The sequence below is a fragment of the Microtus pennsylvanicus genome, chromosome 4 (assembly GCF_037038515.1).
Source record: "Microtus pennsylvanicus isolate mMicPen1 chromosome 4, mMicPen1.hap1, whole genome shotgun sequence".
Classification (NCBI taxonomy): Eukaryota; Metazoa; Chordata; class Mammalia; order Rodentia; family Cricetidae; genus Microtus; species Microtus pennsylvanicus.
Window position 1 is genome coordinate 11,200,452 of NC_134582.1, and position 26,844 is coordinate 11,227,295.

At 46.9% G+C, this 26,844-nt stretch overlaps 1 protein-coding gene across 5 annotated transcripts in view; it reads right to left on the reverse strand.

Moving 5' to 3' along the window:
- The window catches only part of Zbtb7c (zinc finger and BTB domain containing 7C), a 299,886-nt gene that overhangs the window by 59,723 nt on the left and 213,319 nt on the right, over nt 1-26,844 (reverse strand). The window contains exons 1-2 of one of the 5 annotated variants that reach the window (XM_075968249.1): nt 26,210-26,351; nt 25,465-25,569 (exon numbers count right to left, since the gene is read on the reverse strand). The exons of 1 other annotated variant lie outside the window; for it this stretch is intronic. The gene's annotated coding sequence lies outside the window, so the exon portion shown is untranslated. Of the gene's footprint in view, nt 1-25,464; nt 25,752-26,209; nt 26,352-26,844 lie in introns of those variants that run through there. 3 more of the 5 variants (XM_075968248.1, XM_075968252.1, XM_075968247.1) reach the window with 3 other exon arrangements.

A 26,844-nucleotide genomic window follows, 5' to 3' on the forward strand; every position in this document is an offset into this window, starting at 1 on the left:
CAAACTGGCCTCTAGCTGCAGACTCCCAGCTTTAGTCTCCTCCCCCCACTTCCATCAAGTTAGAGGTTGTTTCATTCCTCCTGCTTATGACCTCAGCACCTTCCACAGCCCCAGAACACACAATGTTTGTGAACTTGGGCCAGAATAAAAGCAAACTCAAATTCAAGGGATCACAACCCCACATGCATAGAAAATGATCATGGAACTACATCCATAGAAAATGACCATGGTTCTACATGCATTGAAAATGATCACGGTCCCACTCACATGCAAAGAAGACATTTGCACTGGGTTTAATGTCAGAGGACATAATGAGTTGCTCATGTTTTGGTTTTTTCCTTCCTTCCTTCCTTCCTTCCTTCCTTCCTTCCTTCCTTCCTTCCTTCCTTCCTTCCTTTCTTTCTTTCTTTCTTTCTTTCTTTCTTTCTTTCTTTCTTTCTTTCTTTCTAAGACAGGGTTTCCCTATAGTTTTGGAGCCTTCCTGGAACTAGCTCTTGTAGACTAGGCCAGCCTCAAACTCACAGAGATCCGGCTGCCTTTGTATCCCAAGCGCTGGAATTAAAAGCGTGCACCACCACTCCCCAGCCATCATTAATGCTTTAGTTTTGTTTTTTTTAAGGAGTGAAAAGAACTCATGATGCATTTGTGAAAAAACGATTACTTCCAAATTTTAAAAGTCAATGAAGATATGTTTAAGATTCTTTAGATTCTCCCCCCATGTCTAAACACTCGGGTGTACCACAGTGAACAGCAACCTAGGGCTGTCCTGATGCTGCTTTCTAGAGGAGGGAGACTGAGGGGAGAAATCAGCATGGAGAAACCAGGAGCCTGAAGTGTGGTGGGCAACAGCGGGCCATGGGAGGCAGTCTCTGTTTCTCTTCATTCTGCTGAGTGTGAGGTCACCCCAGAGGCAGTTCAGCACAACAGGGGCCCAAGGCTGAACCCCCACACCCCTCAGCAGAAACTAAGACATGGGTAGCTTAGGGAGCAGGAGGATCCACGAAGAGAGGGGCAAAACATAAACACATTTTTTCTTTCTTTCTCTCTTTCTTCCTTCCTTCCTTCCTTCCTTCCTTCCTTCCTTCCTTCCTTCCTTCCTTTCTTTCTTTCTTTCCTTTTCTTTCTTTTTTTTTTTTGGCTAGGCAATTAAGTAGCTTAAGACCTCAAAACATTAGCTACATTTTCTTAGAGCAAACAATTCCACATTTGTTTATCCAAACAGTTAACTGTATGCAATGTTTGTTACATAATGTTAACCTCAGGGTTGGTATGTTGTGGAAAAAAACTTAAATGTTTAACAAAAACTCACATTAGTTAAATAGAAAGTGTGGGGCTGTACATTTATACAGTGAAATGAATTGTGGCCATTAAAATATCATAGCTCAGTGTCTTATTGACATAGCAATATGCTGGGTTAAGTTGTGACATGTATAAACAGAATGTGTATAAAATACTGTCGATTTGTCTTTTAAAAAGAGATACTGTTTGTGTGGGACACTGCAAAGGGTGAAGGGCAGATATGGAGGGACTGGAACATGAGTGGAATTGGGGTGCATGATGTGAAATTCCTAAAGAACCAATAAAAATAGTGTTTAAAAACAAGAGGGAATGTTTGGATGTTTGTGTGTGTGTGTGTGTGTGTAAAACATTCAAAAGAACTATAAGAGTATGAGTTTAATTTTCATTCTTGTTTATCCCTCCATCTTTTCTCCTTCGCTTTATTCTTTCCTCATTTTTACAATGGACAATGTGCCACTTTTCTAACTTAAAACAGTTTAAAATTATGCCCGGGTTTTTGTGGGGAAAGTTCACTATAAATGGTTGAGAGAAAAAAAAAAAGTTTGGGAAGTATCCATGTAGTAAATACCACATTTGTTATAAACACAGGGAAAAATAGAGAACACACAAGGGCTAATAATAGGGGTATGTTTCTAAGTTATGGAATTATTTTCCCCTCTTCTTTTGTTTGAAATTTTGATTTATAAGATGTGCACTTCAGTGACCAGGATTTTGAACTTCATAACTGTGTGGGATCAAGTGCTAGGTGACCGTAGGAGACACAGAGCATCTGAGGGAGTAATCCAGGGCTATCAATCCAACCTCGAAAAATCTGCCTGCAGAGCCCAGAGTTGGCAGGTCCTGACGCTTGAGAACCTTTGGGTCCCTGTCTTCTGGACAGACATTTTGCTGTAGGATAGGACTTGACAAGAGGATCTAGTCTTGGGGCCTGTTGGCCAATAGACTCATTTGTGAGACCCTCTAGTGACAGGACCCCTTCCCCACAAAACAGCTAGCTATTCCATCTGTTGAACAGAGATGGTCCTCTCTCTTTTTAGAGCTGTGGTTGCACCTGAGAAAGCGAAACTCCACCAGATTCCAGCCCTGGTGCTCTGGTAGTGGGAAAACCAAGAAGATGCGAGACTGGAGAGAAATTGGTTTCTGGCCAGTTTGGAACTTACTCTATTCAGTAGTAGTTAGAGGAAAGGACAGGCCAGAAGGTGTCCCAGCTGGCCTAGGTCACTTGGCCTCATCGGAGATACTGGGGTGTGGCCATTTTCATTTCGCTCTAAGTCAAGGGGAATGCCGAGGAAATCCCCAAGTCTAGCATTTCCATGTGCAAACAATGAACTCATTCCAGACTCAGCCATGGACAGAGATTCGTCTCAAGGGGTTTTCTGGCTACCAGCAGTGTGAACTCCGCCATAGCCGGGTGGTACCAGTAGCTTTACTTGCTACCTGAAGCGAGGCTCTGCCCTCCATCAGCAGAAGGCATCCCAAGAATCAGGATGCTCACTAGCGCATGGGGTTGCTGGTGGAACACCCTGACCAGGTCTGCTTATTCTTTGTCTATAAAGCAAAGGCTGTGTTGTCCCACAAAGGTCTTTCCTGTCTTTGAGATCCTCGGTCCCTTGGCCGGGAAGAAGCATTTCTATGCTTGACAGTGGCCACCACAACAATGGGTATACTGCAGACTCATGGAGGGCAGACCTGGGGCTCAAGAAATAAGGACATGGGGTAACCCAGACCTCACGCACAGCTAGCTGGGAGATGACAATGGTACCGGCCTGTGGAAAACAACCTGGGATTGTGTTATGAAGCTGATTATATGCACAGCCTCTTATCCAGCAACCCAACTCCTGATGCAGAACAGAAAAACTCCTAGGCAAGTGTCATGAGAGAACAGAAACTGATGCTCCCAGAAGCCCTGCTTTTTAAGAGCAAAAGCCCTGGAAACATCTCCATTGTCACTCATTTAAAGAACAAAGGATGAGTGGGCTGTGGTTTAGTTCACATGGTGAGCTGCCTGACGCTTACCACAGATGCATTGCAGAAGTCACATGCAGCGAGAAAAGCTGGTTGCAAAAGAAAGCAGTTTGACTTGACTTATGTCCAGTCCCAAACCAGGAAATAAATAAATTAAATATATGTAACATAAAATTTGCTATTTTCGTTACTTTTAAAGTTATTAATTTTAACTTTAAATTTTAAATAAACATGCACACAATTACTCCTACCTATCTCTAGCCTTCTATCATCCCAGACAGAGACCTGGTGTTGCTTAAGCACTAATTATCCATTTTTTTTCATTTGTCTTCTAGTGACCTTTGTATGTATATTCGCATTTATGTATGTGTATATATATATACACACACAGACACACACATACACATACAGAGAGTACCGTAATTTCTATATGGGTCTGGAGAGCAGGGCCTCAAAGGGGTATGTTATAAAAATGGAGGAGTCAACAAAATAGACAAACCTTTGTCCAAACCAACCAAAAGGCAGAGAGAGAATATCCAAATTAACAAAATATGAAATGAAAAGTGGTACATAACAACATATTTCGAAAACCTGTACCCTAAAAACTTGGAAAACATAAAGGAAATGGACAATTTTCTGGATAAATATCACTTATCAAAATTAAATCAAGACCAGATAATCAAATTAAACAGACCTATAACTGCTGAAGAAAGAAATCAGAGAAGCATCACCCTTCACAATAGCCACAAATAACATAAAACATCTTGGAATAATTCTAACCAAAAAAAGTGGAAGACCTGTATGACAGGAACTTTAAATCTTTGAAGTAAGAAATTGAAGAAGACACCAGAAAATGGAAAGATCTCCCATGCTCTTGGGTAAGTAGAATTAACATAGCAAAAATGGCAATCTTACCAAAAGCAATCTACAAATTCAATGCAATGCCCATCAAAATCCCAGCAAAATTCTTCACAGACCTCAAAAGAACAATACTAAACTTCTTATGGAAAAGCAAAAAACCCAGGTCAGCCAAAACAATCCTGTACAATAAAGGAACTTCTGGAGCCATCACAATCCCTGACTTCAAACTGAAGTCACACAATCCCTGACTCAAACTCTACTACAGAGCTACAGTACTGAAAACAGCCTGGTGTTGGCATAAGAACAGACAGGAGGACCAACAGAACCAAAACAAAGACCCGAATATCAATCCACACACCTTCAAACACCTGATTTTTGACAAAGAAGCAAAAAATAGCAAATGGAAAAAAGAAAGCATATTCAACAAATGGTGCTGGCATAATTAGATATCAACATGTAGAAGAATGAAAGTTGGTCCATATTTATCACCATGCACAAAACTCAAGTCCAAATGTATCAAAGACCTCAATATAAAACCAACCACACTGAACCTTATAGAAGAGAAAGCGAGAAGTACACTTGAATGCATTGGCACAGGAGACCATTTCCTAAATAGAACCCCACTAGCACAGACACAAGGACACGTGCTGGACTATGTTCATAGCAGCATTGGTTGTCATAGCCAGAACCTGTAAACAACCTAAATGCCCCTCGACTGAAGGAAAATGTGGCACATTTACACAATGGAGTACTACACAGTGGAAAAAAATAATGACACCTTGAAATTCGCAGGCAAATGGATGGATCTAGAAAACATCATATTGAGTGAGGTAACACAGACCCAGAAAGACAAATATCCTATGTAGTCACTCATAAGTGACTTTTATAAATAAAGCAAAGAAAACCCAGCCTACAATTCCCAACCCCAGAGAACCTAGACAACAAAGAGGACCTTAAGAGAAACATACATGGATCTAATCTACATGGGAAGTAGAAAAAGACAAGATCTCCTGAGCAAATTGGGAGCATGGGGACCTTGGGAGAGGGTAGAAGGGGAGGGAGAGAAAGGGAGGGGAGTGGAGAAAACTGTATAGCTCAATAAAAACAATTTAAAAAAAGAAATCAAAAGACCAAAAAAAAAATTTGGAGGAGTCCCGGAGTTTGGGTTGCACCCTTTACTCATATACCAATAGGTTTATTTACAGACTTGCATTGCTGTCCACATCTGCATGGCTGAGAACCATTTGCTACATTTGTTGCTACATATATATAAAATTCTCTTACATGTATCTTTTTACTTATATACAGATGCTGGTTTTTTTAAATCTAGAAAAATAAATTTTTATTCTCTCTCCACAGGACAGCAGTACAGATATTCTTCCTTGGTGCCACTGGGTGGAAGAAGGGGATGCTGCAACTCTGTTGAGCATCTTAGCAGACCCTGGTCAACAGCTTCGTGTTGCCCTCTCTGCTCTGCACCCTCCTGGAGGGCAGTAACAGACCCTGGTTGCCTTTGGACTTGCATGGAATACAGTACTTGCTGTGCACACATTGGGTGGATAAATGAATGCAGGATCAGCCAGCTGTGCCGCTCCACAGTTCCCACCACCAGGCCACACACAATGTGACCTCAGGGCATGTTCAAAGGCAGCTACTAACCTGCAACCTTCTGTCGCCATTATCTCTGAGCAACTTGTGCTGGGATAAGCCATCTAATGGCTGCCTGTACATGGTTGGACCATTCCCTTCATGCCCGTACCTGTCTTGTACACCTGTCATTGACCAGGGCCTCTGGTGCTCCTTTTGGACCTCTCCCTTCTATCAGTTGTCTTAGCTGCTGGCCATCTTAAACTAGGCCCTCTGTGGGTTCTGCTTTTGTGCTCTACCCATACTTAGACTCGGGGCACGCTCCTTTGTATGAAAGATAGGGACAGACATCAAAAGGGACCATGAAGCCTATGACATGGTTGGTGAGTAAGGCGCTAAGTGCTAGGAGCCCGTGTGTCATGAGGAGACGGAGAAATAAGCTTCTATCCTTACCTCCCCTGCTGCTGGCAACATGGAACAGGGCACCGTCTGCCTGTCATGTGGAACTAATCTTTCTAATATAACCAAATAGCCCCGGACCCAGCACTCCGCATTCTCAGCCCTTTCTGCTCTCTCTGGGCTCTTTTTGTACATCCTTCCCAGGGCGGACAGCCTAGGGCCCAGCTCTCAGAGGAATCCCATAGAGCTGGTCCAATATCAATCAGATGCCATGCCAGCTCCTAATATCTGCTATAAAGTGTTGTCCACAAAACTCTTATTTCTGTACTGGTCTGGACATCAGGGCTTCAAAAGGGTGTGTTATAAAAGGGGGGAATCCTGCAAGGTGCTGGTGACGCACACATCTTTAATCCCAGCACTTGGGAGGCAGAGGCAGGAGGATCTCTGTGAGTTCAAGACCAGCCTGGTTTACAAAGCGAGTTCCAGGAGAGCCAGGGCTGTTACACAGAAAAACTCTGTCTCAGAAAAAAAAGCGTGTGTAGGGGGGAATTCTCCAGTTTGGACTATACCCTTTACTCATATACAAACTGGTCATTGGATGTATTTACATTGCTGTTCATATCTGCATAGCTGACAGTCATTTGCTACATTTGTAAACCATCACTTCCTTTTTGTCTCTTTATGCCCTGGAAGTACCAGGCTCTAGTCTAATCTTCTAAAAGTTCTTTTTATATGGAAACTTTTTTGTATATGCTGTACATGCATATGCTTTAATTTTTTTCTTAATGGTAAAATGTTTCTTAAGAAACCTAGAAAATTGGTCTTTGACTTGTCTTTGTCTAATACAATAATCCGTTTATGGGCCAGAATAGAATACTTATTCTCATGCCATTTATACTGTAGGGGAATTGGGAAATGATCTAAATATATAGCTATTACGTTTCACAAGCGAAAGGTATGTAGCCAGTAGTCATCAAAGTGATTTCCTGGAAATTACTAGCTCAAAGATAAAGTGCTAGGACAAAAGCAGCTTAGGGGTCAAGGTAATTCCAATTTTTTAAAAGGTAAATCATATATATATGATTTTTAAAAGTTTGCTGGAAGGCACACCAAAGTATTAATAGTATGAGTGAGAGATTTTCTACTGTGAAAGGTACTGATGCTTTCATTATCTCTTACTTTCTGATGTTCTTAATTTTCTATAAGCAAATTGTCTGTGAGAAAGAGATGCTCATTCTTTGATCAGATCGAGCAGCCACGTGGCAGCAAAAACCAGGACACGAGCAACTCTCGGACTTAATGTGCTTGTATCTTCCCAGGTCACCATTGCCCTTCCTCTGTCATCAGAGTCAGGGGCAGGAGGCTTTTCTGGCTGCTTTTGCTCTATAGCTTGAGTCTTCTACTATTTTCTGTCGCTTTAAAGTTGCTCTTACATTCTCCTTTGAAGGTTAAAAGGTAATTTATAACCTCATCACTTCGGGGGCAGAGGCAAGAGGATCAAGGGCTTAAGACCAACTTAGGCTACATACCAAGAACCACCTGTCTCAACAAACAAAAGCGATCACCAACAGAAACTAAACGGTGGTTTAAAAGATGCTCACACCGGAATCCTCCCACTTTAACAGCACTAGGACAGAAGATGGGGTGAGGCATTAAAGCCGGAGCTGGCCGGTACTTGGGGCCTGTGAGACACTTCTGTCCCCGAGGACTTGGAGCATAGCTAGAGGCTTTCTGCAGGAGCAGTGGCTGTGCCAGGCCCCCTGGAGCTGGGCAAGCCAAGCTGGAACCACCCCAAGCTCTCTCTCAATGCTGCTGTGAGTGAGCCTCTTCAGGAGATCTTGGAAATCAAGCCCACCAGGAGCAGCATGCCAGTGTGGGCATAGCCATGGAGGCTGTACCGTTCCCAGCTTGTCTCTTCTGCAAATGGCCACTTCATGATGTGCACTGGCTGTTCATTTGTAAAGTTCTGGTGCGCTGAGACACGGGCTTGCTGTGCAACCCATGTTGCTCTGAAACTCATGATATAGTCCAGACTGGCCACAAACTTTGAGATCCTCCCAACCTCTCAAGTTTGGGAATGACAGCATGTATCACCACACCCACCCTGTCTGACCCTTTCAAAGGCGTCTCACCTTGAACTGACTGTACAGGGACAACTGATGTCACCGCTCTCGTTTCTGATACATATATTGATTGTAAATGACTCTCTTTTTTTCTCATTTGCTACGAAGATGAAATGGTTGCTTTATTTTTATTTTATGGGCATAGAGTTTGCCTGAGCTAGGCATGTAGGAAGTCGGGGGTGGGGGCAAGGACTTCTGTCCTGCCTGTGTAAGTTCCTGGTGTTGGAGGCCTGGCAGCCAGTGGTACCACTGAAACCCCAGTGCCACAGTGACAGCAGACTCTACTGAGAAGTCCCAGAGGAGCTGGGACTATTGGGATTAGAGTGATTGAACATGCTTCAGCAGCTCCATGAAATGCCTGAAATGGGCCTCAAAGGGCACAGGGGGTGGAGCTGGGACGGGAAGAGGGGGAGGGAATCTCCAATGAGAGGACCCTGTGGGAACTAGAGGCCAGGCAGAAGGATCCAGCGCTCTCTGGGCTGACAAGTGGGTGGGGTTCCAGAATTCCGGGCAAGCTGTGTGGAGTCCTCCTGTGGTCTGCAGCTTTGCACCAGCATTGCTGGGGGTGCTTGGGAGTTAGGGGAACAAACAAATGAATGGGAAAGGCTTTTGTATCCCCCACACCCTCTAACCCTGGCCACAAGGACAACCAGTATTTCTATCAGGGTTCTGGCTCCCTCATGGGAAGGATATGGTTCCAGAGTTCTGGGGAGCCTATCCCTGGGGGCTCTGTCTGGAGAAGGCTGATACCCGAGCTTCTCACTTCTGGCAGTTGTGGGTGCCTATGTCATCTGTCCCCAGGTTTAGAGAACCAGAAGCCTGAAACCCATGCTATGTCTTGACCTGGATCACAGGCAATTTTGTGGTTACCTTCCAAGTTCTCAGCTGCAGGCTGGAAACTGAAGGGGGAACAGAGGGAGAAAGTATGGGATATTTTCTGCCTACAAAGACTTAAGAAACTTTTGAGAAAGAGGCAAACAGACTGCAGGGGGCCACAGAAAGGGGGTACCCAGGCATAAATGTAGCTGCTAGGAGTAAAGTCGGTGGTCAGGAGAGCCCCAAGGCAGAACACCATCTGGCCCAAAGTGACTCCTTTCCATGAACTGATCACATTCAACAACTGCATTGTGCCCCAAACTGGGACAAACTTGAGGGGCCATACCTGTTTCAGGGGTCCCCACAGGGTTAGCTGAGTTGATGAGTACCCCTGCAGTTTCTCCTTGGCCTCTCATTCTTGTGCCCACTGCTCTGTGTTTGACTTGATTCCCTCAAACACCCCATAAATTTAACTGTTTCCAGGCCTGTTGCACGAGGCTCTCAATCTTTGGGAAACAGGAAACACAACATTGGAAACCAATCCACACAGTGGCACCTGGGGTTCCTGTCTTAGTCAGTGGTCCATCGCTGGGAAGAGACACTAGGGCCAAGGCAACAATTATAAAAGAAAGCATTTCATTGGGGGCTGGCTTACAGTTTCAGACAGTTAGTCCATTGTCATCAAGGTGGGTGCATGGTGGCCCTCATAGCAATGGAGCAGTAGCTGAGAGCTGATCAGTAGGCAGAGAGATTGTTGGCCTGGTGTGAGCTTTTGAAAGCTCAAAGCCCACCTCCAGTGAAACACTTCCTCCAGTGAGGCCACACCTCCTAATCCTTCTCAAACAGTACCACTGTCTGATGACCAAGCATTCAAACATATGAGCCAGTGGGGGCCATTCTCATTCAAAGCATCACAGTTTCTGTGGTTCCAAATCTAAGCTCTGTAAGAATGTCAGACATAGAAATCAAGGCTTCAAGATACAGCCTTAAAATACAGCTTGCTTTTGGGATGTTAACGTGTTTTTCTTAATGAATCTGTAAGAAAAACATGTGTCCATTGCAACCTCATTCATTAATAGGAAGAGTTGTTCCCTTGCTTTTTATGTGTGTGACTTAACGTTGGTATTGCTGATGGACAGGAAGTGACGTAGCCAGGGGACAGTGTGATGGTTTCTTCCCTGCAGAGCTCAGTGATCCAGGAAAACTAACACTTAAGGCAAACCTGTCTACAAGGAATCAACCCAGCTGTCAGATTAACCCTACAACCTGGGGATCACAGGCAGATTGCCATCCCCCAATCTCTCTGGGCAGACTGGACCCTTTAATTGCCATCACTTACTTCGGGGCAAGGTGATCTCTACCTAGAATTGCCACATCCTCTGGATTGATGAAAGAGCCCAAGAAAAGGCTGCAGTCTATACTCCTGACTGTGATTCGTGAGGCTGGGATGAGAGGGATGGGAACAGGTGTTGAAATGGGAATGGATATCCCAGGGGAGATTACCTGATCTACCGTGGCCACCAAATCAAGTGACCGTAGCATTTCCCTCGCCACCATTGCCACCATGATAGCACACACCATCAATCATTGCCTGACCTTAGATTATTTCCTAGTGATTCCCATAGTGACCACTGCTGCTCACAGAGAGGTTGGGAGAGGGGGTGGTAACTAGTGTCCTTCTCCCGACTAGTGCTTAAAATCCTCCAGCCTGTGTCCCCACGAGGTGCCTCCGTTGTCCTAGCTTCTTACTCTTCCTGGGCTGGCTCGGCGTCTAGGAGACACAGTAAGCACACACCCTCACTGAAGCCAGCGGCACAGCCTGGAATAGACTCTGGCACCATGGTCTGGAGAGTAACTAAGCACAGCCAACTTTTGAGACTTGCAATATGTTGCTAATTACCCTTTTGAATACTTTGACTACTGAATTCTTTTCTATCTTGTTTACTACGGAGAAGCCAGCAGGAGGTGGGTGTGAACCTGGCTGTCCAGGGTCTTCAGACACAGTGATGCCGAGGGCTTACAAATGATCCCCCCCCCCCCGGGGCTCAGGATTAAAGGTGGGCACTCATTTTCTAAGGCAATCTTGGTGTGTTAAGGGCTGAGCCAGTCCAGGGAAGAGTAAGAAACTAGGGCAAACAAAGACACCTCTTGGGGACACAGGAGAATTATAAGCACTACTTGGAAGAAGACCCTAGTCGCCACCCCCTCTCCCAACCTCTAGCAGCAGTGGCCACTATAGGGATCACTAGGAAATACTCTAAGGCTCCCCCGCTATGATTGGTGACCCATGCTATCAAGGTGGCAATGGTGGCGACAAAAATGCTACGGTCACTTCATTTGGTGGCCCTGGTAGATCAGGTGACTCAGGGCAGTAGCCCTGCCAAAGGAGAGGTGCTGTCCAGCAGAAGGCCCTCTGGCATGGGGTGGCAGCCAGACAGGAGCAGGTTGTGCATTCTAAGAACGTGGGATATCCTGTATGACCCCTTCCCTGGCACTGCCAAGAGCAGAGGAAAGCCACGGCAGCTGCAGCGCACTGTATGAACATATGAGCACCTGCAACAGGGCCGTGCAACGGCCACACGTTTGGACAGATTAGTCTTTGGCGATGTGCTATTTTCATAACATTTGATCTTATCAAAGGATATCATTTCAAAAGTTTACGTTCGGGTGCTAATGTTTCCCATTTCCTTTATTGGCTCTCATGCTGATTTCCCCCCACAGTATTATCTTTTGTGATTTAGTCCCTGGCAATAATTACTTTGGGAAACTCATTATTAGGTAATTCTTCATTACTGTTTTGAAAGTCTAAGTGCTGATCCAGGTATGTCAGATCTAGAGAGTTTCTGGTCACACAGATAGACTAACTCCACCTTTTCAAATACTACGCTGGACAACGTGAGCTCTGAATGTCACTGAGTATTGTCCATCGCATTAGAGATGGGCTCTGGGCCCAGCCCTGGCTAGTGTGACTCCCAGCTCCTCCGAATTCAATTATATAGAACTGACTCTGAGCTCAAGCCACCTTGAGTCCCGAAACAAGCTTATTTCCAAAATTCCGGACAGTTCGGGGCCCCCGGGGATCCTGTCCAAATGAGAGCCCTCACTGACTTCATGCTCCTGGGAACATCTGCTTGAATGGTCCCTGGTGATCACTCTTGCTTTCTTAGGAGAATTCTGTGGGGTTTTTCTATGCCTCTGGGTTCTATAAGACACTCTGAGGGGCCTGTGGCTGTAGAGAGAGCGTCACACTGAGTCTTTGGAGCTGTGCAGCCAGACGCAGCACCCTTGGGAGAAGAATCTGAACATCCCAGCCCCAGGACACAGAGGAGGGGACACTTGTCCTCCTGTCTGGCTGCAGGTTAGAGCAGTCACCTCAGACAAAGAGAAGGTAATGGTACAGGCTGGCGGGAAGGGAGAGGGGCAGGGAGAGATGGGGAGCGTCAAGGGAGAGTAGGGGGGAGGATGCACTCAACTCAGCGAGGTCCTTCCAAACAATGAAGGGCGCCATGAAGAGAACAAGCTTCACAGGCCAAGGCGGTGAGAGGCCCTGCCCATCCTCCCCAAGAGGCTTCAGTCTCATTGCAAATAGGGAAACCTCAGCTTACACAGCTCAAATAACTAGGTCAAGGTCACAGAGCCTCTTAATGACAGAGCAGAGACTGGAATCAGGCCCTGACCGGAGTCTATGGGCTAAGCGCCCATGTCACTTGGCCTTGATCAACATCACCATTCCAGCTCAGAGCTCCTCCTTGAGCCCTCAGCCCAGAATACTCTGATTGGTCAGCACTCCTTCCTGGACCAGTCAGCTGAAGGAGTGCTATGTAGATTCATGCTTCTTTTGCGAGTTCAATCATACCTGTCTAGACAGATGGCAGCCACTGAGAAGACAGGACAGAGCCCTGCATCTGGGGTCTGCTGGGTCATTAGAGACCTGGACTATAGTTGGTGCTGATCTGTTTCCAGGGACCAGGTCCCTCCTGTGCTGGCTCTATTAGCTGTGGGAGGGACTAAAAGCTTGTACTCCTCCTTCTAGGACACGCTTTGTCTTCTCCTCAGACACCCTCAAGGCAGGGACACTGTGCCTCTCCTCCCAGTCAGGGCTCAGGCTGGCCAGTGCTCAGCCCCCCTCCTCTGCCTGTGTTTACAGAGCTCCTCCACGTTCTTGTTATTGGACCAGCTTCCACGAGCTCGAGGCCAGGTGCACTCAGAGGCTACACCATGGGAGTGGAAAAGGAGGGGCAGGGAGCATGGTGGGAAGCTGCCTCTCAGCATGGAGCGAGGCCTGCAGAGAAGGGAGTGGAAAAGAGGCGGCACCATAAAACATCCCACTCACCACAGCCAAGAGCCCGCTGAGACCTCCCTTCCCAAGGCCCCAGACATCTGGCATGGGAGCAGCTGCTGGGCTCTATTGGACCCCTACCTGTCTGAGGCCACACCCAGTATACCTGGAAGAAGCCCACCTCCTAGAAGAGGATGTCACTGCTCTATAGTACAGTTTGTCCTCTCAGCGACTGCTGGTCTTCCTGGCCAGGCCCACAACGGCTGTCCTCTCCCTGTGCTCTCACGAGGGTCCACCATCCTCTTTCCAACTCAGCCTCTTACAGCTGAGCCTGAGCACAGGCCTCCTAAGCAGTTCCCACATCCTGTGACTCACGTGGCTCCGGGCTCCCTCCTCACAGGCGTGGCTGGTCCCATACTGTCCAAAGCAACTGCTCCGAGGACTGTTCTCCAGGTCTACTATCTTAACACCATGACATCTCAACAGGGATGCTGTATCCTGTGGCCAAGGATGCAGAGGGTTTTCCTAGAACCACGTGGCTTCATCAGGGCCAGGGGATAAGGAGTTTGCTCAGTTTGCAGGGAGAAGCTGTGGGGTACAGAATAATGCCTGGGTGGGCAGGTGCCTGTGGGCGGAGGGCAGTGGAGCCATGGAGGAAAAGCTGAATAAAAAGTTTGCATTGATGCCTGCTTCCCTCTCCCCAGGAAGATGCTCAGGGGAGAGAAAACTCAAACACCAAGGGCCAGGGGCTGCAAAGATGGCTTAGCAGTTAAGGGCACTTGCTGTCCTTGCAAAGGACCGGAATTTGGCTCTTAGCATCCACATGAAGTGGTTCACAACCACTTATAACTCCAGTTTTAGGAGATCCAATGCCCTTTTCTGATCCCCATGGACATCCACACACATATTTACATAAATAAAATAATACAAAAAAAGAAACCAAAACAAAACAAATCAATCAAACAGATAAAATCAAGGGCCAAGAGGTGGGCATAGAGGTGCATGCACTGGAGAACACCTGGGAGGGGGAAGCAGGAAGACCAGCTTGGGCTGTAGAGTGCAACCTTGCGATGATAAACAAGATAAAACCAGGGCCAAGGATACTCGGGGTGGTTTCATAACTTCCCGGTGTCTCCTTTATCTTGTTACCTTTAGCTAGTTACCTAAAGCACAGGCACACATATGAGGACACACGCACATGCACACACACATGCACCCACAGGCGTGTGCGCATACAGTCTAGAGGGTAACAGCCATGCCCAGGTAAGTACCCCATACATGTTCCCTTCAAAGCTGCCAAGCATGAGGCCTCCTCATCAGCTGGAAGACGACCAAGCCCATTTCCTTTTATTGCAACCTCCACCCTTCTAGAATTTCTCCTTCTGGGCAGGTCTAGGCCATAGGGATATTAATCCCTATTCAAGTGAACCCTCAAGGCTCTTCCTTCATTAAAAAGAGAAAAATATCTCCCACCTCCCAAAGCTGCAGTCCCATGTGCATTCTCAGGAAGGGAGGGAGGGAGGGAAGGGCTCAGCTCCGACATAGAAGCTGCCTCAGGTTTCCTCACCTGGCTCTCCCTTGTTGCAAAGCAGAAATGCGACCCTTCTTTACCTCCTCCCTGAGGCCCCCCTTCAAGAGCTTTAATAAATACTGATTATTTCAGTCCTCGGAGTACAGCTGTCCTGTGAATTGTCCAGTCAGGGTTGTAGGGTGAGAGCCAAGACTGAGAAGCACAGAGCCCAGATCTGGGGAATAGAGCTGCTGCCTTCCCGCCCCTTCCCTTTCCTCCCCTCCCCTTCCCTCTCCTCAGCTCCACCACCACTTGGCCCAGCAGGGGAGCGGAGAGTTGGTGGCTGAGGTCGGAATGGCAGTTTTATCTACATGCTGTTCTTACTGGTCCTCTCCTCCTACTCCCCCACCCTCCTCCATCCCCCTGCCTCTGCTTCCATATCACAGGAATTCTTAGCTCTCCTAAGCGCTCTTCTTCTTCCCCTCTCCTGGGCCACTTTCTCGTTTCATAACCTCCACTCTCATATATGCATATGAAAATATAAAATTTAAAATCTGCAATCCACATATGAAAGAAAACGTGTGATATTTGTCTTTCTGGGTCTGGCTTATTTCATTTAACGTAATAATTTCCAGTTCCACTCACTTTCCTGCAAATGTCATCATTTTTCCTACGGCTGAATAAAATTCCATTGTGTACAGGTACCACGTTTTCATTATCCATTTATCTCTGGATAGACACAAGAATGCATTAGGAAGATCATCCATCATGACCAACTTGGTTTCACCCCAGGGATGCAAGGGTGGTTCAACATACACAAAATCAGCATAGAAACACATATGCACGATACAGCAAGGAAGTAGACTTAAAGGCAGAACTCACAACCATCTCAACTGGCACAGAAAAGGCATTTGACAAGGTTCAACATCCCTTCAGGATAAAATCCCTGAAGAAATTAGAAATAGAATGGACATATTTCAACATAATAAAGGCTATATAAGACAAACATATAGCCAACATTATACCAAACAGGAGGAAGCTGAAAAATTTCCTCTAAAACATGGCCCATGACAGAAGTGCCCACTTTCTCCGCTCTTGTTCAAGGCAGTACTTGAAGTTTTCTCTGCAGCGGTAAAAAAGGGCTACAGACAGGAAGCAGGGAGCCATTTGTCCCAAGTGGGGCTGACATGGTTCTGTGCTTAAAGGACTTGAAAGATTCAACCAGAAAATGCTTAGCTATGATAAATATTTGCTAAAAGCCAAATACAAAACCGCACAAAAGTCAGTAACGTTTCTACGCAACAATAATGAACATGTTGAGAAGTTCGGAAAGAAGGTCTCACTCACAACAGTTTCAAAAAATAAAACCGAATGTCTAGAACTAAAGCTAAGGAGATGAAAACCCTTTACGATTAAAACTGAAAGACAACAAAGAAAAATGTGGAAGAAGACACTGTTCCATGACAGAATTAATGTGGAGAAAATGGCTATAATATCAAATATACAGACTCAATGCAATCTCCATGAAAACTCCATAACATTCTTCATAGAACTAGGGATAAAAATGCTAAAATATCTATGAAAGTGCAAAGCACCCTAAATAGCAATAGCAACCCAAAACAGAAGAAACCATGTTGGAAGTATCAGAATGTCTGATTTCAATGTATACCACAGAGTCGTAGGGACAAAGATAGCATGATTCGGACATGAAAATAGACATGTAGCCAACTGATGATGAGAATTGAGGAATAAACACAGCTACAACCACCAAAGTTTTGATAAACGTATCCTAGATATACATTAGATAAAAAGTCCCTTCAGCAAACAGCGCTGGGAAAACCGATATTCACAAGCCAAAGAGTAGAATTAGATCTAAATCTCTCACCCACACAAAAAATCAACCCCAAATTAATCAGTGTCTTAATATGAGGCCAGAAATGTTGGCACTACTAGAAGGAAACACATTAAGATACAGACAGGTGCAGATAGAGAAGGACCCTGGAAACAGAGGAAGCAACTGTAAGAATTGCTGGGGGGAGGGGGTGACATGTAGTTAAAGAGTTCCTAGACGGCAAATGAAATAACACTCAAGTGAAGAGACAGCAGCAAAATGGGAGAAAAGTCTTTGCCAAATAAACTTTAGACAAACATTTAATATATAGAATACATGAAGAATGGGAAAAAGACTGACTACAACCAAATCTTCCAATCACCAAATGGGCTAATATCGAACAGACAGTTCTCAAAAGAAGACATCAATGGGGGCTGGCAAGAGGGCTCAGTGGGGAAAGGTGCTTGGTGCCAAATCTGATGACCTGAGTTCAATCCCTGGGATCCACAGGATGGAAGGAGGTAACTTACTCTTACAAATTGTCCTTTGACCCCCACACATGATCTATACTACATGTACACACACACACACACACACACACACACACACACACACACACACACACACACACAACCCTCTCAAAAATGTAGTAAGTGAAGGCTTCTGAAAGTTAGTGGAAAATAGATATATATGTTTTCTTTCTTTCTTTCTTTCTTTCTTTCTTTCTTTCTTTCTTTCTTTCTTTCTTTCTTTCTTTCTTTGCTTTTTTGAGACAGGGTTTCTCTGTGTAACAGCTCTGGCTGTCCTGGAACTTGCCTTGAACTCACAGAGAGCCACCAGCCTCTGCCTCCCGAGTGCTGGGATTAAAGGTGTGCACCACCACAGCCTGGCTGGGAATTAAATTTTAAAAAGCATAAGTGACCAACACATATTTTAAAAAGTGTTCAACATCCTAGCCATTAGGAAACACAACCTTAAACCATTTTAAAATTCTATCCCCTACCTGCAGCCCTAATGGCTAAGGTCAAGGAAACCAAGAACAGCAATGAATGGTGTTCGGCACTGGTGGTGGGAGTGTAAACTGGTGCAGCCACTATGGAGATCAGTATAGTACACAGGGCAACCAAACAACCCAGCTGCACTGCCCTGGGTTTGTACCAGGGTAACTTAGCACAGAGATGCTTGGGCATTGGGCTTCACTGAACAATTACGCAGAAGGGCTAACAAATTGCAACAGGCAGAAGCACTTTTTGAGCTATCTGCCGAGGGCCAAGCTACAGTGAGGAAGGGTGGAAAGTAGAGCTTGAAGACAAGTTTACGGGCAGAGCTGCTTTCCTCTGCCAGGAGTTCGGGTCTCCCTGACTCTCTGGCATCTGAGTCAGGGCAGTCTAAAATCGCACCTGTGGGAACTAGTCTCAGGATGGCTCACTGCTTAAAATGTGCTGGTACATTATTTGACGGCAGGCACTGAGCTTTGGTTGATTTGCTATTCATAGAACAGGGTTGGGAAACGTTGGTGGAGGAATGAATGCATGGCGCTCTAGGCCGCAACTAGATTTATTAGTCAAATAAGGTAGGGAAAGTTCTAAAGCTTCCCAAAAGAGTGGACAGACTACCACGGGGAGGGGACAGAGAAGAAAGTGGCACCAAGTCTAAATTCTGTCACATCACAGCTGTTGACACCTCCAGACCAGCCAGAGCAACTACAGTAGATCATGTGGTCCTCTGGTCCCTGTCCTCAGAGAGCGTGACTCCGAGCACGTAAGTTCCATTTCATAACTCCTGCTCCAAGAAGTTGGAACAATGGTTCTCCGAAATGTGACACCCCGAATGGTCAAAGCTAAACTCAGGGGCTTCTTTCTATTCAAGGGCTCTGGGCTGCTCAAAGTGGCAGGAAACTCCTTTCACTCACAGCTTGAGTCAGCTGTGCCGACCCCTCTGGAGATAGAGCCTAAGCTACTGCCATTTAAGAGGAGGGAACCAAGGTGCAGAGGATCCTCCGGGTTCTTAAACCTCATCACCATCACCTGCAGCCTGGCTGCCACCGATGCTTCTTCTGCCCTCTCTCTCAGGTGGGACCAGCACCTGCCAGCTCTTAAAAGGCTTCAAGATGAGAGCGACATGTGGTCAAGGCTAGGGGCCGGGGAACTAAGCAATGGTTTGAAGGGACAAAGCCTGCCCCAGCTTGTCCATGGACCACACCAGCCAAGTTGTAACACAGCGACTCCCCCAAGGAGCTCCTGGCATCCCCTTCTAGTGCTGAGGTTTGGCTCACAAAGCCACAGCTTGTCTAACAGGCTGCACTCAGTACGCTCAGATGAAAGGCACATTTTTACAATCTTTGGTAGTATTCAAATAAAGCGGTTCCCTATACCCCAGGTCTCAGTTACTTCTGTTCCAAGAGAGTCAGCCCTCCCATCATTCCCAGCAATTGCAAAAATTGTTTCATTGCAGACCTTAGATGCCACTGAAAACAGAGCACCCAGCCACACAGAAATCACAGAATTGTTAGGTAGAAACTTAGAGGGGACACTTGGCATGAGTTCAGAGGATACACTGATAAATAGGACATCCCAGAGGGCAAATGGTTCTCAGGATAAATAACTATGGCAAATGTGGCCGAGCTTACTCCAGACTTAAGGACGTTGCTTCCTTAGACAAATAAACCCTTGGTAAATAGGATGGCCTCCAGGAATGGAGGGAGGCACACATCTGTAATCCTAAAACTCAGAAGGTTGAGGAAAGAGGTCAAGGCCTCATAGACTACATAGCACCACTCTCCCCATCTCAGAAAACAAAACAAGACAAAACAGAGAAAACAGGAAGACTGTAATTGAACGATATTATCCAGCAGTATTGAGGTTGTGGAGAAACAGAAGTGTGCTCTCTTACATTGCAGATGGCAATGTGCAATAGGGCCACCGTGAAAAACAGCCCGGCAATTTCCCAATGTGACCAGAAATTCCACTTCTAGGAATACACCCACGAGCATGAAATACACCCAGGGCCACGCGAAAGCTTATACACAGTGACCTTTATAAGAATGTGAACCCAAATATCCTTTAACTGGAGAGAAGATATACCAAATGTGGCAGCTCTGGGGCAGGTATACTATTTGGCGATGAAAAAGCAATCAAGTGTCAATGCATGCTTCAAGTAGATGCCTCTGGAGAACATTGCATGAGATAAAAAATCACAGAAGCTCACATATGATATCATTCCATCTATGATAATGTTCAGAACAAATAAGTCTAGAGAGACAAAAGACTGCTCCATGTGAAGGGGCAGTGACTGCTAATGGGCACAGCACTTCTTTTTAGTACGATAAAAAGACTCTAAAATAGATTATAGTAATAGTTGCATGACCTCTATATATAAACTAAAAGATCAGTGAACTACACACCTTAAGTGAATAAAGTATATGGATATGAACTATAATTTAGTGGAATTGCTATTCAAAAGCACACCTGTAATCCTAGCATTTCAGAGCTGAGGCAGGAGAATCGGGAACTGAAGGACATCCTCAGCTACATAGGGAAGTTGAGAAGAGCATGGGCTACACGAATCTCTGTCTCAGAACCAAAGGCAAACACTCTGAAAGGTGGCTCAGCAGTTAAGAGAACTTGTTGCTCTGACAGAGGACCCGGGTTTTGTTTATAAGCATCTGTAACTCCAGTTCTAGGGGATCTGATGCCCTCTTCTGTGTGTCTGCAGGTCCCAGACCACATGTGGTATACATGTAGACAAAACACTCATACACATAAGAATAAAGTAGATGAATCTTTAAAATCCAGACCAATCCATCCACATCACCACCTCCAAATCTAAAAACAATCCTTTAAAAAATTCCTATTTCTAAGCCGGGCGGTGGCGGCGCATGCCTTTGATCCCAGCACTCAGGAGGCAGAAGCAGGCGGATCTTTGTGAGTTCGAGGCCAACCTGGTCTACAAGAGCTAGTTCTGGGCTCCAAAGCTACAGAGAAACCCTGTCTCGAAAAATCAAACCAAACCAAACCAAACCAAAATTCCTATTTCCATTCTGCCTCCTAGAGGTGGCCTCTGCTACACTTCTCTCATGTCAAATGAAATGTCAACAGGAGCTGGACCCACTTGTCCCTTCTACAGTGGCCTATACTAGTAGCTTCACAAAGGTCACTGGGATAATTGGTTATCTCTGGATAACAGAGTAGCAATAGCTGTCAGAAACCCAGCATGATGGGTTCATCAGGAAAAAGTATTTCCCAATACTTTGATGGCCTGAGTTTGATCCCAGAAATCTGCATGGAAGGAGAGAATCAACTCCCTAAATTGTCATATCACCACACATAAGCTCTATGGCATATTTGTGCCCTCCCCCAGATGTATGTATGCGCGCGCACACACAAACACACACATAAACAAATATAATAAAATTCTTAAGAGGAATGGAGAGAATCCATGAACAAAAACCCGTGGAAGTCATATATGTGTAAATTCCCACACATATGTAGGCAATGCAGACATTGTCAAAGGTCAAGGCAAGTCACATGATATCACTGGGAGGGTCATGTGTTTGACTGCCTTTAGTTTGTATGTAACTCGGAAAAGCCCACAGAGATTGCACACCTTCTTAGGCTACTTTTCAAGTTTGGAATCAGAGTTGGTCTGCTCTGTTTGTTCTGTACATGGATTGCTTATTGATCAGTGTCCCCAGATTCCTGTCTTAGGGCCAGCAGGAGATGGCTGAGTTCCTGGCTCCCTGAGTATCCTGTCATGTCTTAGGTGGAAGAGAGAGGCACATGGCAAGGGCAGGATAGAAAAGTGAACCTAGATGGATCCACACCAGGCCCAGATGGAGGGACCCTCCAGATGGAGCGAAAGCAAAGGCCACCAGAATCCCTCCTTATCCAAGGCCAGGATCAAGCCGCACAGAGGGAAATCATGCTTCAATCCCAAAACGGCATCCACAAAGATCAATTCTCTCTCCAAAGGAATTACTCCTTGCACTCCATCACAGTACATTGGGATTGATCATTTTCAAATTTATTAAGTCATGACATGCAGAATGTATGTTATCAAAGGCTGGATTCATCACGCCATCCTCCAAGTTGTTTTCTTTCTCTTTCCTTCTTTTTTCTTTTTTGCTTAGTCATGAGAAGTCTAGCAAGTTAGAAATCAAAACAAAAGCTAACTAACACACACACACACACACACGGGGTGGGAGAGAGCGAGAGAGCCCTTCGTGGAAGTTTCTATGTGGTGGCTTCAGAAAGGAAAACACATCTCTGACTAATATGAAGGAGACTCCAAATTGCTCTTGGCAACAATCTCTCAACCCAATTCCCCTCCCTCTATTCATCTCCTCAGTTCCCAGCCAAAGGAAAACAAACTGAACAGCCCTCTCCCTGGCCCAACCTGTGGGGCTGCACGGCTGAGCAGGGTTGAGCCAACAAACATCCCCATGCAATTATACACCTGTGTAATTGCTGTAAACACAGGACAGCCAGCCGGGTGCGAGCCGCGCTCATCGGGCCAACCATCTCGATATTAGAAAGAAAATGCCTATATTCTGACAGTGGGCTATCAAAACAGAATGAAATCTGATCCAGTAGCCTCAAGCTCATATTTTTTTCCCCTTTAGGAAAAAGAGGATGACAGAAAAAGCGACTATCATCCTGGCCAGAGTGCTGGGAATTCCACCGAGGCACGATCCCAGAGCACCGCCCAGCCAGGCAGGAGCTATGCTAGGAGAGTCAGCAAACCAGGTCCTGAAACATGTATGGCTGCTGTATCTTCCATCTGACATCATTCTATTAGGACAGATCCATCCGGTCAGCTAACAAAGAGGGTAGAGCATCAGGAACACGGTTGATGTAGAATCTTTTCAGTTAAGTCCATAAGCCTCCATGGTAGGCTAGCATAAACTACTCTGGTTTTACTACCAAGTCCTGTGACGGTGGGCAAGCTTGTGTCCGGTGGTAAATGTCAAGGGCTTAAAACAGCTTGTGAGCCCCGAGAGTGTGGGATATACCATCCCGGCTACTGCGGGACATGACTGGTATCTCAGGAGTGTTCTTAGCCAGCCTGGCACTGCTCCAGAGAGAGGCCAGCACTCTCAGAAGTTGCGCGGGGCTGCTTCTTCATCTGTCCTTGTCATGTCTCAAAATGACAGGCTCATTTCAGAACCCACAACTGTAAGCCAGAAACCAGCTAAACAGCAGGGGCTCCGTTCTCTTCCTGGGCCTTCAGGTCAGGGATTGATCATGCTGCGTGTACTCTTTGGGCCAGAGACAAGTACTTGTGACTGGCGTGGGGACAGATGTTAGTCCAGCCCCTGTTACCACCTTCCTCCCTGCCTTCTCCCATCCCTCCTCTTCACCCAGGCCTCCTATGACATCTTCCCACCCACGACCTTCCTTACTCAACCAATTCCCAGTGAGAGCCGGGCATTCCTGGTACTACTCCCACTGGCAGAGGTCAGGGCCTGGCTGATTTCATTTACTGAGGGATGCTCAGAATTTATCATAGTGCTCAGAACTGCACGGCACACAATACAACAGCTACTGAATTGGTCTGACTGGAAGAGAATCTAGTTTTCAAAAATAATTAATCCTAGCTGTAACATTTACATACTATCTTATATTATACTGTAACTGAAACAATCTCCTCAATTAGAGCATAAGATTCTAAAAAGTAGAGGAGATGATGGGTAGCTCTGAATTCAGGCTCGTGGATGGCTTACTCAATCCTTGTGAGCCTTGGTTTCCTCATCTACAAAGTGGGACTAATGATTCCAACCCAACGGGGCTGGCTGAGTCCAAGAGAAGATGTGGACGAGTGTTCCCTGGCACACTGTGTCTCTCTGAGCCCCACCTCTTCCTTTGGCCTCCAGTCTCCACTTTATCTGCAATGCTGAACCTGACCGGGCAGGTCAAGGCTCCTTCTCTGCAACCTGCAGGCCTTTGCTCTCTAGGTCTCCTTACATAAAGTCCCTCCCCCATACCCTCTGCTTTTTTGAAGTCTTTTCTGAATTCCTCTTCAGTCAGCGAAGAGCCTTCACGTCTCTGGGTTTCATTTAGAGCTACCCAAGGAACGGCTACTGTCTCATCCTAGGCTCCCGAGGGGGAGGATGGGGGAATCCAATTCTAGAATTCTGCCTTTCTCAGCAGGCTTCCAAAAAGTCTTGGGTGCTCCGTGTCTACCACTTATAACAAGTGTGCCACCTCCGTGGGGGGAGGCCGGGGTCTACAGAACCCGGTCAGTAGAGATGTCCACAGTTCTGAGTAAAGGACCTTGAACTCCTCTGCTGTCTCCAGTGTGATTCTGGAGGGTGTTTCCCACGCGGGTTCTCACCTGTAAAATGGACTGGATCGGGCTGGGGGTGGCTTGGAGGAGCTTAGGGAACAGCACCATAGGGATGCCATTCCTGACCAGAGAGAAAGTGTAGCTTTCTTCTCCTCAGTTCATGGTGGGTTATAAGGGGTCATGGTGCCAGTACCCAGGCTGCTTTTAATTCCTGGAACTCCACCCAGAGGGGGTTCCTGAGACTCTCATCAGTGAAAACAGGGGAGGAGTGGAGCTAAAACTTGAAGCTTTGCAAGTTTGCCCCTATCCCGCAAGCATCTCTGCCACCACATCCACTCCCATCCTCAAGCCCTTTCCAAAAATCCTGATCTGGAGAAAACTGCCGAATGACTGATCACTTCCTTCCCATTTTAAAATTCCGCAGTTAAAGACGTTTGGAAGAGGCATGGCCCCAGCCAGCAGCGGAACTACACAGAGCCAGGACCAGCTGCTAAACCAAGAGGGCAGCTGCCCCTTGCCTGTCTGTCCTCCAGGCAGCCACAGGCCAGTCAGCAGAAGCCAAGATAGGAGTCTGGCGCCTAGGGAATCCTCTCTATGAGGCATGAAGACTATGGGATCCAGCACTGAGACGCTCCAAGCAGGGCTGGGCTGGGTGGTAGGCCACTCTTTCTTGCATCCCGCCTAAGCCAAGCCCCTGGGACTCAGGTATTGCAAGGGCGGGCGACAGAGGCCACGGAAGGTGAGGGGTGCACGCGGGGGCGAGGGGAAAGCTAAGGACGACAAAGGCAGGCGACTTATGAGAAGGTATCCCTGTATTCCCCGCACCTGGTTGCCACACCGCCAGAGCTGTAAGACCCCATCTTGACTCATAGACCAGAAAGTTTTCACCATCTGCCCGCTGAGGATGGAGGGCTGGGCCGTTCTTCCACTTCTTCAGCTCCAGATTGGAGCTCCAGGTCCCTGATAGTACACCCTCCACTATGCTTAAGGACGTCTGTGGATCCCCCTTTATTTCTCTGCTCACGTCCTGGGACCAAGAGTTCTGCCAAAATGCCATGGTTTTGTTCCTTAAGTTTTGCATGTGATAGTCGGGCAGACCAACTTGATTTTTTTTTTTAAACCCGAGACGCGGAGTGTGCAGTTTAAACTGGTCGTATTTGTCCATAACCGCCTTTAGCGGTCTCAAAGGAAGCTTCCAGGAAGGGAGGCCACGGATGGTGCCGCAGAGTTCTCCAGGTTCTGTCCCAGGTTGGGCCCCCACACCTTCGCACTCTCATCCAGCAAGGCTAGGGTGAGAAACGACCCAGCCGCGGTGCCTGCTAGCGCCAGCAGGAGCCTGTCCGTGCTCAGAGGCGCCACCCGGGCTACCGGGTCCCCGCCGAGCTAGGCGCCTGCCTTGCTCACCCGGGGCTCTCAGCCGGCCTCAGTCCTACCTCCTCCCCACGGACCCTGCGTCCCGGAGCCCTGATCACATTCCCTTCCCCGCCGACCAAGGCCTCCGCAAACCCACCTGGCCGCCCCGGGGACGTCGCACTCGTGCCCGGGCCGTGTCCTGAGCTCCACCAGGGTCTGAGGTTGGGAGTCCACGCGGCAGCGCTGCTCCGGGAGCCTGCCGCTGCCAGGGAGAGGTTGTCATTGATTTGCGCTGGGCGAGTTAAGCCATTCCAGGAGTGGTTTGGAGCGAGCACTCCCACCCCTCCCTTCAACCAGAAGTATTTGGCAGCCAGCCCCTTTCGTCCACCTGTACTGTTAAAAGCGGGACAAGGACCAATTGCTCTAGTGGCTTTTCCTACATTTCTTTAGAATACACAAATCAACCTTTTGGGGAAGGCAATACAGAAATGAAAGCAAGGGCGGTGGAGTTTTTCTTTCCTCCTCTCTTCACCCGGGTCTCTCCCCCCACCCCACCCCACCCTTTCTCTAATATTTCACAAAAAGCTTTACCACTTATCTCCAGGCAAGGGAGGCATTTTATTATTATTGTTTTATTCAATCCTCTGTGTCTGTGTTTTATTTTTAGAGGCAATTTTGTTTCCATTTGCCTGAAACCTGAGCCCAATAAAATTACTAGAATTATATGTTTTCTCCTTAAAGGGTCATGATTGTAACTTAACCAAATCAAACACTGTATGGCAATCACTCAAACCACAAAAAGGGGGGGGGGTGCCAGTGGTAAGCATGGAACTGCAGATCCTGGGGTCGTTGGGCCTGGCCTGGGTGGGGTCACGAGGCCTAAAGGGGCACCCACCACTCACCCTTGCCATCAGCTAGCATTCACTTCACAGTCTGACTCAATGCCATCCACTTGGGGTGGGCTGGCCACCATCACAGAGGTGTGGCCCAGCACCCTCTCCCCAGTCTGCCACACCACACCCTTTTTGTAAACTGCCATCTGGGAGGGAGTCTCTGGCTGGCTGACTCCTCAGGGCTCCTTCCCCTAGAGCTGCCTGGTCACCTGGGGGAAACGGCTATTAACTCTTGAACAGCTGGCTGTTCTCAGAAATCAGGGAGGAGCCAGGGAGAGTCCTTGTTGACCAGACCAGATGTCCCATGTGTCACAAACCACAGGAGACCCTGCGATGCCTGGCCTTCTACATCACTCTTCCAATGGCAGGCCAGAAGCCCTAGTATATCCTGCAGCCAAACCACAGGAACCCACAAAGAATTAGCACTGGGGCCGTGAGCTGCAGAACCCCCCCAAAAGATGCTCCCACTAAAATATGTCTGTCACTCCTGCCTAAAATCCATATTAAATCATGTCCTGTGTAGAACCCATCCAGGCAGGTATATAGAAAGGGTCTCTCTGGAGTTCTGGCAGAAGCCAGAGTGCTCGGGACATAGGTTCCCCCTGGAATGAACTTGTCAGCTTCTCCAAGCAGCCCAGGAGGCA